Source organism: Mauremys mutica, chromosome 3 (assembly GCF_020497125.1).
Source record: "Mauremys mutica isolate MM-2020 ecotype Southern chromosome 3, ASM2049712v1, whole genome shotgun sequence".
In the NCBI taxonomy this organism is placed as follows: Eukaryota; Metazoa; Chordata; order Testudines; family Geoemydidae; genus Mauremys; species Mauremys mutica.
Window position 1 is genome coordinate 72,834,312 of NC_059074.1, and position 13,493 is coordinate 72,847,804.

The window sequence follows — 13,493 nt, forward strand, 5'->3', positions numbered from 1 at the left end:
GCACATTGTTTTGCTGAGTTTTTTTCAGCTGAGTACCACTGTGGGATCATTAGTGTTGTTGCTTCCACAGTAGAGAATCACACCACCAGTTGTATCAGCAGTCACATATTTTCATTCATGTACGAAGACAAAAGATTTGCCTTCCCTTCAAAAGGAAAGTGGTTTCAGCTCAGTCTGGATACGTGAGCCTTATCAAGTGATACTTGCTGACAAGTTTAAGCACTTAGAGGAATTGTCTGGGGTTATGACTTTACCGTTAACTGCGAGCATGTGTCTGTCAAGAGCCTGACTGTCAAGGTGGTTCTTAGCCTTTGGGGCTTACTGGATTCTTCAGGGTTCCTGAATTCACAGGGAAACAGGCAAATCTGATCATGGCCCTATCACTTTCATCTTGGGTGGTGACATTATTGTTTCCTCTCAAATGTGGACATTATCGCTTCAGGCAAGAGAGGGCAAGATAAGAAATTACATTTTATTTAAAGATGATTCATAAAAGGGAAAAATGATTTTCAACACAAAACAGCATTTTTTACTTTAGAGATCCAGGTCTGGTCTATCCTAAAAAGAACTCATCAATGACCAGAGAATAAAGCTAAGCAAAAAAATGTGGATGAATAGTTTATTTGTCACACACATACACAAAAAAAAATGGTTTGGGACAGTCTGAAGCTGTTTGTGAATTTGACCTGATTAGTTTTGGCTGTGGAAGTATTTTTTCAGGGTCAGCAACGTAAAAGTGAGTCTGAGTGTCCCTTTTATAACCTTTATGCCAGTGTTTAGGACACTTCTCTGGGATGCAGGAAACCCTGGTTTGAATTTTCTTGAAATCACCAGCTGTGTGAGACTTTTCCAAGGTTGGTGTTTATCTCACAGTTTTGAATCTATATGTTACCACTCAGATCTGAGTAGTATTTATTTAGATTTCTATGAAGACAATTTTCAATGGATGGTCTTGTTTAAATTACTGTAAAAGGACTACATCGAGGCTTATGGAGGCATGCTCAGAAGACAGTCTTACACTTGCTTCCTGCAGTGCCTGTCCTGGGGGGACCCCCCACACATTGCCAGTTATGAGGCTTTTAGGGTCCTTTACACCAATGGTTTTCAACCTTTCCAGACTACTGTACCCCTTTCAGGAGACTGATTTGTGTTGCATACTCCCAAGTTTCACCTCACTTAAAAACTACTTGCTTAGAAAATCAGACATAAAAATAAAAAAGTGTCACAGCATACTGTTTCTGAAAAATGGCTTACTTTATCATTATCATATAATTATAAAATAAATCAGTTGGAATATAAATATTGTACTTACATTTCAGTGGATAGTATACAGAGCAGTATAAACAAGTCATTGTCTGTATGAAATTTTAATTTGTGCTGACTTCAGTAGTGCTTTTTATGTAGCCTGTTGCAAAACTAGGCAAATATCTAGATTAGTTGATGTACCTCCTGGGAGACCTCTGTATACCCCCAGGAATACGTATAGCTCTGGTTGAGAACCAAGGCCTTACACTTCTCTGGTTCTTTTACCTGGTGACAAGGAGCCAAAGAAGGGATGAGGATCTCATCTTCAGTCTTTAAAGGAAGAGAGATGATTAGGGAGAGGCACCTAAAACCTCCAGGGCCCAGGTACTCCTCTGAGGTCATGTCATTGATCTAACAGAGGAGGGACTAGGCTGATAAACTGAAGTTGGAAGGACTTCAACCCTGATTTATATAAGCAAAGCCTTTGAAAATTCTATTCTTCCTTCCAGTTTTCAGTGTGTGGCTTATATCTACAATTAGGGAAACTTCCACCAATGATGAGCAGCATTTACCTTAAGCACAGGGAGAAACCACCAACTGATCTATAAAAAGACAGGTCCTAAGCATAGGGCTTACCCTTCCACTCCACTTTCCCCGTTGAGTGCCTTCTCTCTCGTTCCCCTATGCAGTGGCATCTTCCATATGATGTCCTGTCCCTTTTCTCTCCATGCTTTGTATGCACCTCTCCTTTTCTGGCAGCCAGGGCTCAAGCTCAGATTGTTTTTCTATTTTTTGTCCACACACTATGGATTGATCACGAACAAAAACAATGGAGAGAGCTTGACAAAGCCATTGCAGAATTGAATCTCTCAGGGAGAGACAGTAATTTAGGAAGAGGTAGAAGTTATGCAGGATGAGGAAACTGCAGAAAATGTCAAATCTTTTCCTTTTGGGACCAAGAATCATTACTAGAAAAATTAGGCTACTGCAAGATTTATTGGCTGAAAGAGACTTAGAAGTCCTATTTGAAAGTCCCTATTCAAAATCCTACCTGGAGGGAGAGTTTAAATATAATTTTCTCACCTCATGTTCATGAAAAATAACTGTGTGCGCATGTATGATCAGATCCTTTTCTTGGTCATTTAATTCCTACTTTGTCAAAGTTCTAGAGAGAGATTTTTGGAACCCTGTTCCCCTACTGTCTAAAGCAAAGTCTTATCTCACTCATTCAGTGTGAATGTTCAAGTGTGCAATTTAAAATAAGCTTCTGCCAGCACATAGGAGAAAAACTCAATTACTTGAATATTAATAGAAACTGAATATAAAAGGAGTAGAGCCATAGACAAAAGAAATTCACTTTTAAATATGATCAATTACTTATAGAAATTTGATCAGTTTTTTGTGGTAATCACAAAAGCTCTTGATGTTGAAATGTAAAGTTGAATAACTGTTAATTCTGCCAAAGGAAAAAAAATCTATGAAAAAATTGGTTGTATGTGTACCACTTCACATCTCCCCCACAGCACATTATGGGTACTATCAGAATAGTTAATAAATTAATAAATAATACCCTCACCACCACATGGAGGCAAGTTGGCTTATGTGCTACAATACCTAGGCTTACAACGTGAATTAATGAAGAAGAAGATTACTAAACTCAGTATCATGGCTTTGGAGAGTTAAAGCAGCCTAGTTTATTTGTGTTTAATTATTTAGTGCCACTGCAAAGTGGGATGCTGTTAAGAATGCTACTCAAATATGAACAAAACAAGATACCAAAAGCTTTGACAGAAAGAATTTTCAACGTAGGTTTGTGTAATATCCACAGAGAATGATGTCCTCCTGTACGGATTTTAATTTAGGCTGAACAAACAGATAAAAGGAGAGGCTGACAAAACCCAGAAGGATAGTGCTAGGAAAGTGAACTGAATAATTCTGTCCAAGAAATGCAAATCTTTCAAAGTTCATTAGCACAGTCAGTAGAGAAGTAAAAGGAAAAGCACCAACTGACTGAGAGAGGTAAATAGAGTCTAGCTCACCCGTAAAGGATCATTTTGTCAGGTCTCAGACTTAGTGCCCTTTTCCTGGAAGATGTTCAGAACTGTCAGAACACTTTGTATATCTTCTGTGCAAAGACAAGGAGAAGATTCTTTAATCAGATTTAAAACAAAACGAAATGTCACATCTTTTTATGATTCAGCCAGAGATGGGAGATCTTGATGAGTAGAGAACAACCAAAACCTTGCTGCAAAAAATTAGATCTAATGACCAGATTCTAAAAGTATTAAAGAATCATAGAATCAATCTTAGGGCCATTCCAAGTGAAGTCACCCAATGCAGACTGCAGAGCTGTCTGTGTTTTTTTTTTATTACAGAAACAAGGTAGATGAGGTAGTATCTTTTATAGGACCAACTTCTGTTGGTGAAGGTACAAACTTTCAAGCTACACAGAACTCTTCTTCAGGTCTAGGGAAGGAAGCAGAGTGTCTGCGCTAAATACAAGTTGGGACAGATAGTTAAGCAGAAGGGATGCTTGGAGGTGGTCAATGGGACTTAAGCTTAACTTCAAATATGTTTTTTACATTCTGTCATGAATAGGGAAGCACTTAAGCATGAGTACTTTGTATATTTTCTGTGCAAAGAGGACTTTCCTGAATTAGGGCTTTAGTGCTCACTTATTGGTACTGTCATAAACGTGGAGAAATTAAAGCTCTGGGATTTTTAATGGGCCTAAGTCCCCATATCTGAATAACACAGAAGTTTGAAATTGGTATTTTGATCTTATTTTAATTCCCCGTCCTGTGTTGCATTGCTGGAGAAATCTGCCCACACAGAGCTAATTACAAGATAAAGGTTTAACACTTTAGCTATTTATGTAACAACATCACATGTTTTTTGAAAACCCTGGATTGGGTCCAAATACACATCTCCTAAATGGGCACTGGGTTGAACTAAAACCCCAGCTCTAAATGATCCTTGAACTTCAAAGAAGTTCAATTCCAAATTTGCTGCTTGGGTGCATCTTCATCTGGAACACTACAACTTTTAATATCAATGTGCATGTGTACATTATTTTATTACTTATAGAAGACTGACTCATTGGTCAATGTGCCCCCTTGTGGCTGCACACAGCATTGCAGGACCTTCCCCTTAGTCACTTCCTTCAGACAGCTGTTCAGGCCATGTGATAGTCTACTTTTTCTTACGATCTGGCCCTCCATCTAGGTCACATTCAGTCCCCACTTTTCTGGAATAAACCAAGAGTCCAAGAAACTGATAGTCCATCACCATCACTCTTCAGCCCAACTCCAGACTCAATAGTCCTTACACCTCAGACCAAGGGGTTTTGATAATCCTTATCCCTTATATCACAGGTTTTCCAGACCACCTTCTTCCACAGGCCCACTGGGGAACTCAGCCTCTCCTTCTGCTTTGGTTTCCAGTGCAGAAGCCCTGTAGCAAGCACCAAAGGTTTATCTATTCAGACCCCTTGCTTCCTCCATGGGCCATTTCCTATCAGTCTGTCTTCAGGCGTTTCCCACAGCCTCTTCCTGGGCTCAGCGTGTCTGAGTCTCTCTCTAGGTCTCTTCTCTAGGCTCACTGCAAAGAGTTTTCTAGCACTTACTGCCACCCATCATGCTCTACTGAAGGTGAGCTTTCTTACATCCCTTACAGGTCACTACCTGACCCAACTCAGGTCTTCTTGCTCCCTTTAGGCCTCTACCATGGCAAAGAACCCTGGAGCATACTCACTTCCTCCAGCTTTTTTTTCCCTTCAAAATTCCACCCCGTCTCTAGGATAACCACCCAGCTCCTCCCCAGCTGTGCCTATTACTAAATTGGGCCTGGTCTACCATCCAAGTGCCACTGGGTGTGCTAATTGGGCCCTCAATTAACCCTTTGTTTGCCAGTTTGGGGTTTATACACCACATAACACTGCTATATCATATTCATATATGAATACATACATGTAAATAATGATAGCCCCTCCTTTACTTCCTCTCATCTCCTTCTCTAGCTGTCTCTGTTTCTTCCTATCTCTGTTGAGAGGGAGAAAAAAAGATAATCACATTCACAAATGCTGTTTTCTTTCTCTGAACTATTGTTTGTATATGACTAGTTTAATCATGCACAACATTTAGCCTTCATTACATTGAACATTTTTAGTAGTGGATGCCTCTGAGCACAATAATGCATAATTTGCATTATTCTTGCTTTTTCATTATCTTTTATAGGGATAAAAACATATGCTACAAATTACTCCCTGTTTTTAGACTATAATAAATGTACAAATTACACTCTCACATTAAAACACACTTAATTTACCAAACTCTTCCAAAGTATCTAAAATTTACAATGCTTCCCTTTATAAGAAAAGAAAGAAACCCAAATTTCCTAAAACAGGTGCCTAAGTAATGTCTCTAAAGTGGTGCAAATAGGTGATTGAGCATAAATAAGCTTTTCCAAGCAACAATATGGTACTCAGTATAGGCATTTAAATATGTGTTTTCACACTCTGTTACCTACTTGTATTTGCAGTTTTTACAGGTGCAGCTTGGAACCTTTTTTTTTTTTTTTTTACTAAGGACTATAGGATTTGTCCCTTAGCTAAATGTAGAAATGTTGCATATTGCATTTTAAGTAGAGCTTTTGAGGAATTTTCTGACTAAACATTTTTAACCAAAAATGCCAATTCATTGAAACTGAAACTGGGAAAATATTGGTTTCAACAATTTTTTCCGCTTGAACAAATTCTGAATAAAAACATTTTGAATTGTTGAAATGTTTTGCTTTGACAATTCTTAAATGTTCAAATTTCTCCAAATTTCTGTTTCAATGACACTTTTTGTTTAGAAATTTGATGTAATATTGAAAAGACAAAAAAAAATGAAATTGAAATGAAATATGTTGATTGACCCAAACTAACTATATATTTTTTTTTTGGTTAGCGAAAATTTTCAAGATTAACTTTTTGTTCCAACTTGGAATGGGACCCTTTTTTGATATCTTTGAAAATTTAATGGGAAAATATTTTCCTGTCCAACTATAATTTTGAGTGCTATCCATTGTAAGTTTTCTTGTAAATTATCAAATGTATAAAATTTTTACATCATTCATTTGAAACCCTCAAAACCCCCAGTCCTACAGGATGTTCCACTCAGGAAAATGTCTCCACCTGCACAGAGCCTAACTTACATTAACTGATCTGATGCAGGAGTCTATCTCTGCCAACCTCCTGGCCAGAACTGCGGTCATTATCTAGCTCACTTACTGTCCTCAAGGAGTTGTAACCTTGATTTATGCTTACCCAATTAGTAGTTTAAAAATAAGGAATAAAGCCAAACTGAATTCTTTAAGGTTCGCGCCTCCAGGGTGGTTACAGATAATTTAATTGAGTAGAGAACTCTGTATGACACAATAAGTGATAAAATTAAAGACCTTATTTAAAATAAATTAGTTAATTGAGCAAACAGGGATTACAATATAACCATACACTGTATTATACTCACATTATAAGATTAAATGATGCCCCCAGAGTTGATCAGTCCCTGGATGAGAAAAATAGGTACAATCCTTTCTCTAATGGCACCTTGATGGAGGATTAGTGTGCCTCTCTAAAATCAGTGTACCACCCTTTTAAAAACACCCTTAATTAATTAGCATTAATTCCACCTTTTTTACCATAATTAAATATTTTCTACTTTCTTATTGGCTATTTAACATTAAGCATCATCATAATTAGTATCTGCATAAATAGTACACCATTAACTATCAATATAGATAACATTTTTTAAAACATTAACATTTTATCTAAAACATAGTAAAAACCAATTAGGATCAAAACAAGTTTATAACATGATCTGGAGTTATGTCCTAACTTATCTATAACTTTTTGCTCTCACTAACAAACCCAATTTCTCATACTCATCTGTTCTTATCTTAACTTAGATTAAGAAATCAGTTGAAATTAATCTTTGGCCTAACACATGCTATAGGCTACAGTCTATTCCGATGAGGAAAGACTGTAGGATAGGATCCCTAACATGAGCTTGACCTTGTAAAGCACTGAGCACTCTGGCCCTGATCCACCAAAACATTTTAAGCACAGGCTTAACTTTTAAAACTTCAATGGAACTACTCAGGTAATGAGAGTAAATAGATGCAACATATCATAGAACCATAGGGTCAGAAGGGATCGCCAAGGTCCTCTAAGCTAACCCCCTGCCAAGATGCAGGATTTGTTGTGTCTGAACCATTTAAAACGGATGGCTATCCAGCCTCCTTTTGAAAACCTCCAGTGAAGGAGCTTCCTTGACTTCCATAGGGAGTTTGTTCCATTGCCCTACTGTTCTTACAGTTAGGAAGATTTTTTTTTCTTGAGATTTAATCTAAATCTACTGTGCTGTAATTTGAACCCACTGCCTTTTGTCCTGCCCTCTGTGGCAAGAGAGAACAATTTTTCTTCATCTTTTTTATGGCAGTCTTTCAAGTGTTTGAAGACCACTATCATATTCCCCCTTAATCTCTTCTTTTTCAAACTAAACATATTCACTTCCTTCAGCCTTTGCTCATATCACTTGCATTCCATCCCTTTCATCATCTTTGTCGCTGACCTCCGGATCCTTTCCAGTTTCTTGACATCCTTTCTATAGCGGTGACCAAATTTGGACACAATTCTCCAGCTGAGGCCTAACCAGTGCCTTAGAGTGGTACTATCATCTCCCATAACTTGCATTCTTTGCTTCTGTTAATGCAACCCAAAACTACATTTGTTTTTTTTTTCCCCAACAGCATTGCATTGTTGATTCATGTTGAGGTTGTGATCCACCACAACTCCCAGATCCCTATCAGCAGTGCTGCTGCCAAGCCAGTTATCCCCCATTCTGTATTTGTGCATTTGATGTTTCTTCCCTAAGTGTTTCTTCCCTAATGTAGCACCTTACGTTTGTCTTTGTTGAATTTCATTTTCTTGTCTATAGTCTTTGAATTTTAGCTCTATCCTCCAAGGGGTTTGCAACCCCCCCTCCTCCCCACAGCTTTGTGTCATCAGCAAATTTGATCAGTATGTTCTTTTTCCTATATCCAGGTAATTAATAAAGATGTTAAATAATACTGTATCCAAAACAGATCCCTGTGGAACCCTGCTTGAGACCTCCTTCCAATTTGACTTCATTCCATTAATAGTCTTTGCTTGCCGTTGTTTAACCAATTATGTATCTACTTAATGGTAGTTCAACCAAGCCCACATTTTTCCAGCTTATTTATGAGAATCAGGGGCGGCTCTAGGTTTTTGGCCGCCCCAAGCAGTCATGCCCGGGAGGCGCCCCCGAGCCGCGGGAGCAGCGGACCTCCCGCGGGCATGACTGCAGAGGGTCCACTGGTCGCGCGGCTCGGCTGGACCCCCCGCGGCTGCGGGCGGTTCGCGGGTCCGGCGGCTCCGATTGAGCTGCCGCAGGCGTGCCTGCGGGAGGTCCAGCCGAGCCGCGGGACCAGCGAACCGTCCGCAGTCATGCCTGCGGGAGGTCCACTGGAGCCGCCGGCCGAGCGTCCCCTCCGCAGTCATGCCTGCGGCAGGTCCGCTGCTCCCGGGGCTCCAGTGGACCTCCCGCAGGCATGACTGCGGCAGGTCCGCCGGCCCAGCCTGCCGCCCCCCCGGGAAAGGGCCGCCCCAGGCAGGCGCTTGCCCTGCTGGGCTCTGGAGCCGGCCCTGATGAGAATGTCATGTGGGACTATGTCAAAAGCCTTGCTAAAGTCCAGGTATATTGTGTCCACCACATTCCCCATATCCCCAAAACCAGTTACCTTGGCAAAGAAGGAAATCAAGCTAGTTTGGCATGATTCGTTCTTAGTAAATCCATGCTGGCTGCTAGTGATCACCCCTTCATCCACCAGGTATTTGCAATTTGAATGTTTTATACATTACTTTAGAAGCTTCCCAGATGTCAAGATCAGACTGACTGGTCTATAGGTCCCTGATTCCTTCTTTTTTCCCTTTTTTAAAGATGGACACTATGTTAGCCCTTCTCCAGTCTTCTGGGACCTCTTCATATGACACATCTGAAGAACAGATTTGATTTGAGCAGTCATAGCACAGCAAAGAGATATCCAGAAGTAAGGTTCCCTCTAGTGGAGTAAGGTACTGGGCAGAGTGGGACTCGGGAAGGATACTGGAAGGTAGGGGACAGGAATACTATACTCATCTCTGGAATACAAAGCATCTGGGTACAGAGGTTAGAATATTCACATACTTAGATAAAGCTAGATAGGAAAAGTCTTAATGACACTTAAGAACATAAGAATGGCCCTACTGGGTCAGACCAAGGATCCATATGTGACAGTGCCACCCATAAGGCTTTATGGAAATATGCTTTTATATATATATAAAACTCAGGAACTCAGTCATGCATGGACATGTGACTTGCCCAGGTGATTCCAAAACTCCATTTTGTAGCTGAACTTTGCATAGGAGAGCGGAGCGGGTCTCCACCCACAAGAGAAAGTCTACTTAAGCCCAGGGGAGACCCCTCCATTTTGTCTTGAGCTGGCTAAAGAGAGACCCTCTCCACCCCCAAAGATACCTGAAAGAAACTGGAACAAAGGACAGTGACTGCCAGGGGTGTGAGTGATTGCTAGACCCAGACTAAAAGGAAATTAGCCTGTAAAAGGAAGCATTCTGGAACTGGTGAGATTATCTGTATTCAGTTTGATTAGACATAGATTTGCGTGTTTTATTTTATTTTGCTTGGTGACTTACTTTGTTCTGTCTGTTACTACTTCAAACCACTTAAATCCGACTTTCTGTATATGATAAAATCACTTTTTACTTATTAATTAACTCAGAGTATGTGTTAATACCTGGGGGGCAAACAGCTGTGCATATCTCTCTATCAGTGTTATAGAGGGTGAACAATTTATGAGTTTCCCCTGCATAAGCTTTATAGAGGTTAAAATGGATTTATTTGGGTTTAGACCCCACTGGGAGTTGGGCATTGGAGTGTTAAAGTCAGGAACACTTCTCTAAGCTGCTTTCAGGTAAGCCTACAGCTGTTAGGGGACGTGGTTCAGACCTGGGTCTGGGTTTCCAGCAGGCTAGTGAGTCTGGCTCAAACCAGGCAGGGCACTGAAGTCCTAAGCTGACAGGGCAGGAAAGCAGGGGCAGAAGTAGTCTTGGCACATCAGGTGGCAGCTCCCAAGGGGGGTTCTGTGATCCAATCCATCACACCATCTAGCTCAGTATCCTGTCTTCTGACAGTGGCCAATGCCAGGTGCCCCAGAGGGAATGAACAGAACAGGTAATCATCAAGTGATCCACCCCCTGTCACTCATTCCCAGCTCTGGCAAACAGAGGCTAGGGACACCAGTTTTAGAGGGACAGCACTTTTAGAATGTCAGGGAGACTACTCATAGGCTTAACATTAAGGACATGCTTAAGTGCTTTTCTAAATTCACCTTGCAGATTGAGTCCATATTCTGTACATTATTTTTCCCCTTCCTCCCCTCTATCCATTTCATTCATTTCTCAAAGAGAAAGTTCTGAGGATTTTCTTCATGCAAGTTGATTGAATTCCAAACTGGAAACAACCTTAATAGAAAATCAGCTTATTGTACAGCAAAACAGTTCTCCCTCCTGAGAAAACAGGTATTATTTTAGTCTAAAGGAAGTGTCTATTACTTTAGAGTTTAAGAACCCACACATTGCTTCTAGAAGAGAGATGCAATTACTTTTAACTGCTGTGCTCAGCATGAAAACATTTTGGAAAAAATGCTTCTCTTAATCATATTTTGATATCGGTATTTAAAAAAAATAAGTAATAGATGGAGAACTAAAATCTATGTTAATTTTTTCTATTATTATCTATAAATCTATTATATATTGTAAAAATACTAGCTATGATGAACGTTTACAAACTATGCACATACCATTAACATTTTAAAATATGACTCTATTTTAAATAAATGATTCCACCTTAACCCTTTGAGGTTTTCTCCTTAATTACTGTGTCTATTTAAAGTGGTAGCCGTGTTAGTCTGTATCAGCAAAAACAACGAGGAGTCCTTGTGGCACCTTAGAGACTAACAAATTTATTTGGGCATAAGCAATGTGGGTTCTAGCCCATGAAAACTTATGCCAAATAAATTTGTTAGTCTCTAAGGTGCCACAAGGACTCCTCCTTGTTTTTGTGTCTATTTAAAACCTCACATTTAATAAAACCAAAAACACTTCATAGTTGGATTTGTCTGTGTAAACCCTGATTTTGTGACTTTGATAACTTCTTACTAACAGCTTTGACTTATTATTCAACAGCAGATTTTGAATTAAAATTACAGAAAATTTGCCACAATAACAAGGCTTGCATGATTTATTCCAATGCATATGGCACAGAGAACAGACTCCTAATATTATATTAGCAATGTTTTATTTGGTATGTGTGATGTTTTTGATTACTGTAAAAAAATTTCTAGTATCAATTAATATTGTTGAGTTCTTTCTCCTTCTGTTTCTCCTGCCATGGAGAGAACTTACCTGCATATACTGATATTCAGCAATTGAAAGCCTCTAATGAAGTAAAACAAAAGAAAAAAAAGCTGAACAGTCACAAGCAACCTATTCAAAATATTTACTCTATGGGAGTATCTAAAATGGGCCCAAAGGAGCATTCCAGTAGTGGCTGGTGTACAAAATGAGTGATTTGGGGAGACTCTCCCTCCGCCGCTCCAGCACACACACTCTTGCTGAAACTGGAAACGTAGGAGCAGAGGCGTCAGGGAGCATGTGAAGACAACACTATATTCTGGAGCGGGTAATGCAAGTGTAACAGTAGTCTAGTATATTAGCATCTCTCAATATCTGGTGTGGCATCAGTTTGGAAATTGTAGCATCTGACCTGGGGAAACAAACAGGATGCATTTTCACTGTGAAAATCCCAATACCCAGAGATGCTTTCAAATCACAATTGAAAACGCCTTTCCTCCTTGGTAACCATTTGCATACTAGTGGTTTGAATTAGAATATTATTTCTGTGACCTGAATCTGCAGCAGATATTTAATCTACAAAGAGGAGTTTTGCTGCTGAATTTGCAGCACACATCACAGAATGACACTTTATGCAAAGACAAGCTGGCTTTGTGTGTTTTATGTGACATAAAAGACAGCGCTATCAGATGAGATATTATCCTGTTTGAACAGTAAATGTTCAGAATAAACACAGGAACTGAAGCTCTCCATGCATACCACTCCAACTGTGTGCTGGGCACAGAGGGTACATCTACACTGCCCTGGAAGAGAGCTGTCCAGCTTAGATCAAGGGACCCAGGCTAGCAGGGCTTGCACTAGTGCTCTAAAGATACCTGTGTAGGCACAGTGCTTTGAAGTTGTGGCTCTGTTTTGAGAGCACTAACCCAAGCCATGCTAGCTAGAGTCTGTTGACCCAGATGGGAAGGCTCTATTTTGTGGGCAGTGTAGATGTACCTGAAATGCTATAGGATTGGGCCCATGCTATCCTGATGATAAGTAGTAGGATATGCTCATTAGGGCCCCAATTCAACAGCCCATTCATATTCAGCAAAGCACATAAACATGATCTTAATTGTAGACACTTGCTTAAATCCCATGTAATTCAATGGGATTAAAGAATATGCGCTGCTGAATAGGAATAGACCTAAGCACTTATTTAAACACTTTTCTGAATTTTGATATAGGAAAAGGTCAAAAATCAGTTCCCTGGATCTTAGCTTGCGGTGTGAATGAATAAACACATATTGGGGATTCAGGAGATCTGGAGTTTTAATCCTGCTCTGCCACTAACTAACTGTGTAAACTAGGGAGACAAGGTGGGTGAAGTAATATCTTTTATTGGGCCAACTTCTTCTGGTGAGATAGAGAGAAGCTTTTGAAATTACACAGAGCTTTTCTTCAAGTCTTGGTACCAACATGGATATACAACATAACCTTAACCATAACACAATACCATATAACTTTGAGCTGTCTTAGATTTCCTTTCTATAAAATGGGGATAATGTTTATCCATCAACCCAAAAGGGTGTTGTGAGGATAAGTTATTTAACACCTGTATAGTGCTTTGAAAATACTAGTCATTATACAAAAGCTAAGTATTATTATTACTATTATAGTCTGCACGAGTGATGGGGTTCACCTAAAGAATGATAACGAAAACTTTATCTGTTAGACAGGTGCCGTCAATATTGTCTTTTAAAATGCCAGATTGTTGCTTTGGATTTATTTTCAT

At 39.6% G+C, this 13,493-nt stretch overlaps 1 long non-coding RNA gene across 1 annotated transcript in view; it reads right to left on the reverse strand.

The window, feature by feature from the left end:
* Positions 1 to 1,920: 1,920 nt before the first annotated feature.
* LOC123366280 overlaps positions 1,921 to 13,493 on the reverse strand; it is a 43,822-nt gene continuing 32,249 nt past the window's right edge. Inside the window, exons 2-4 of the long non-coding RNA XR_006578010.1 lie at positions 5,214 to 5,285; positions 3,285 to 3,370; positions 1,921 to 2,048 (exon numbers count right to left, since the gene is read on the reverse strand). This is a non-coding gene — a long non-coding RNA (uncharacterized LOC123366280). The remainder of the gene's footprint in view (positions 2,049 to 3,284; positions 3,371 to 5,213; positions 5,286 to 13,493) is intronic.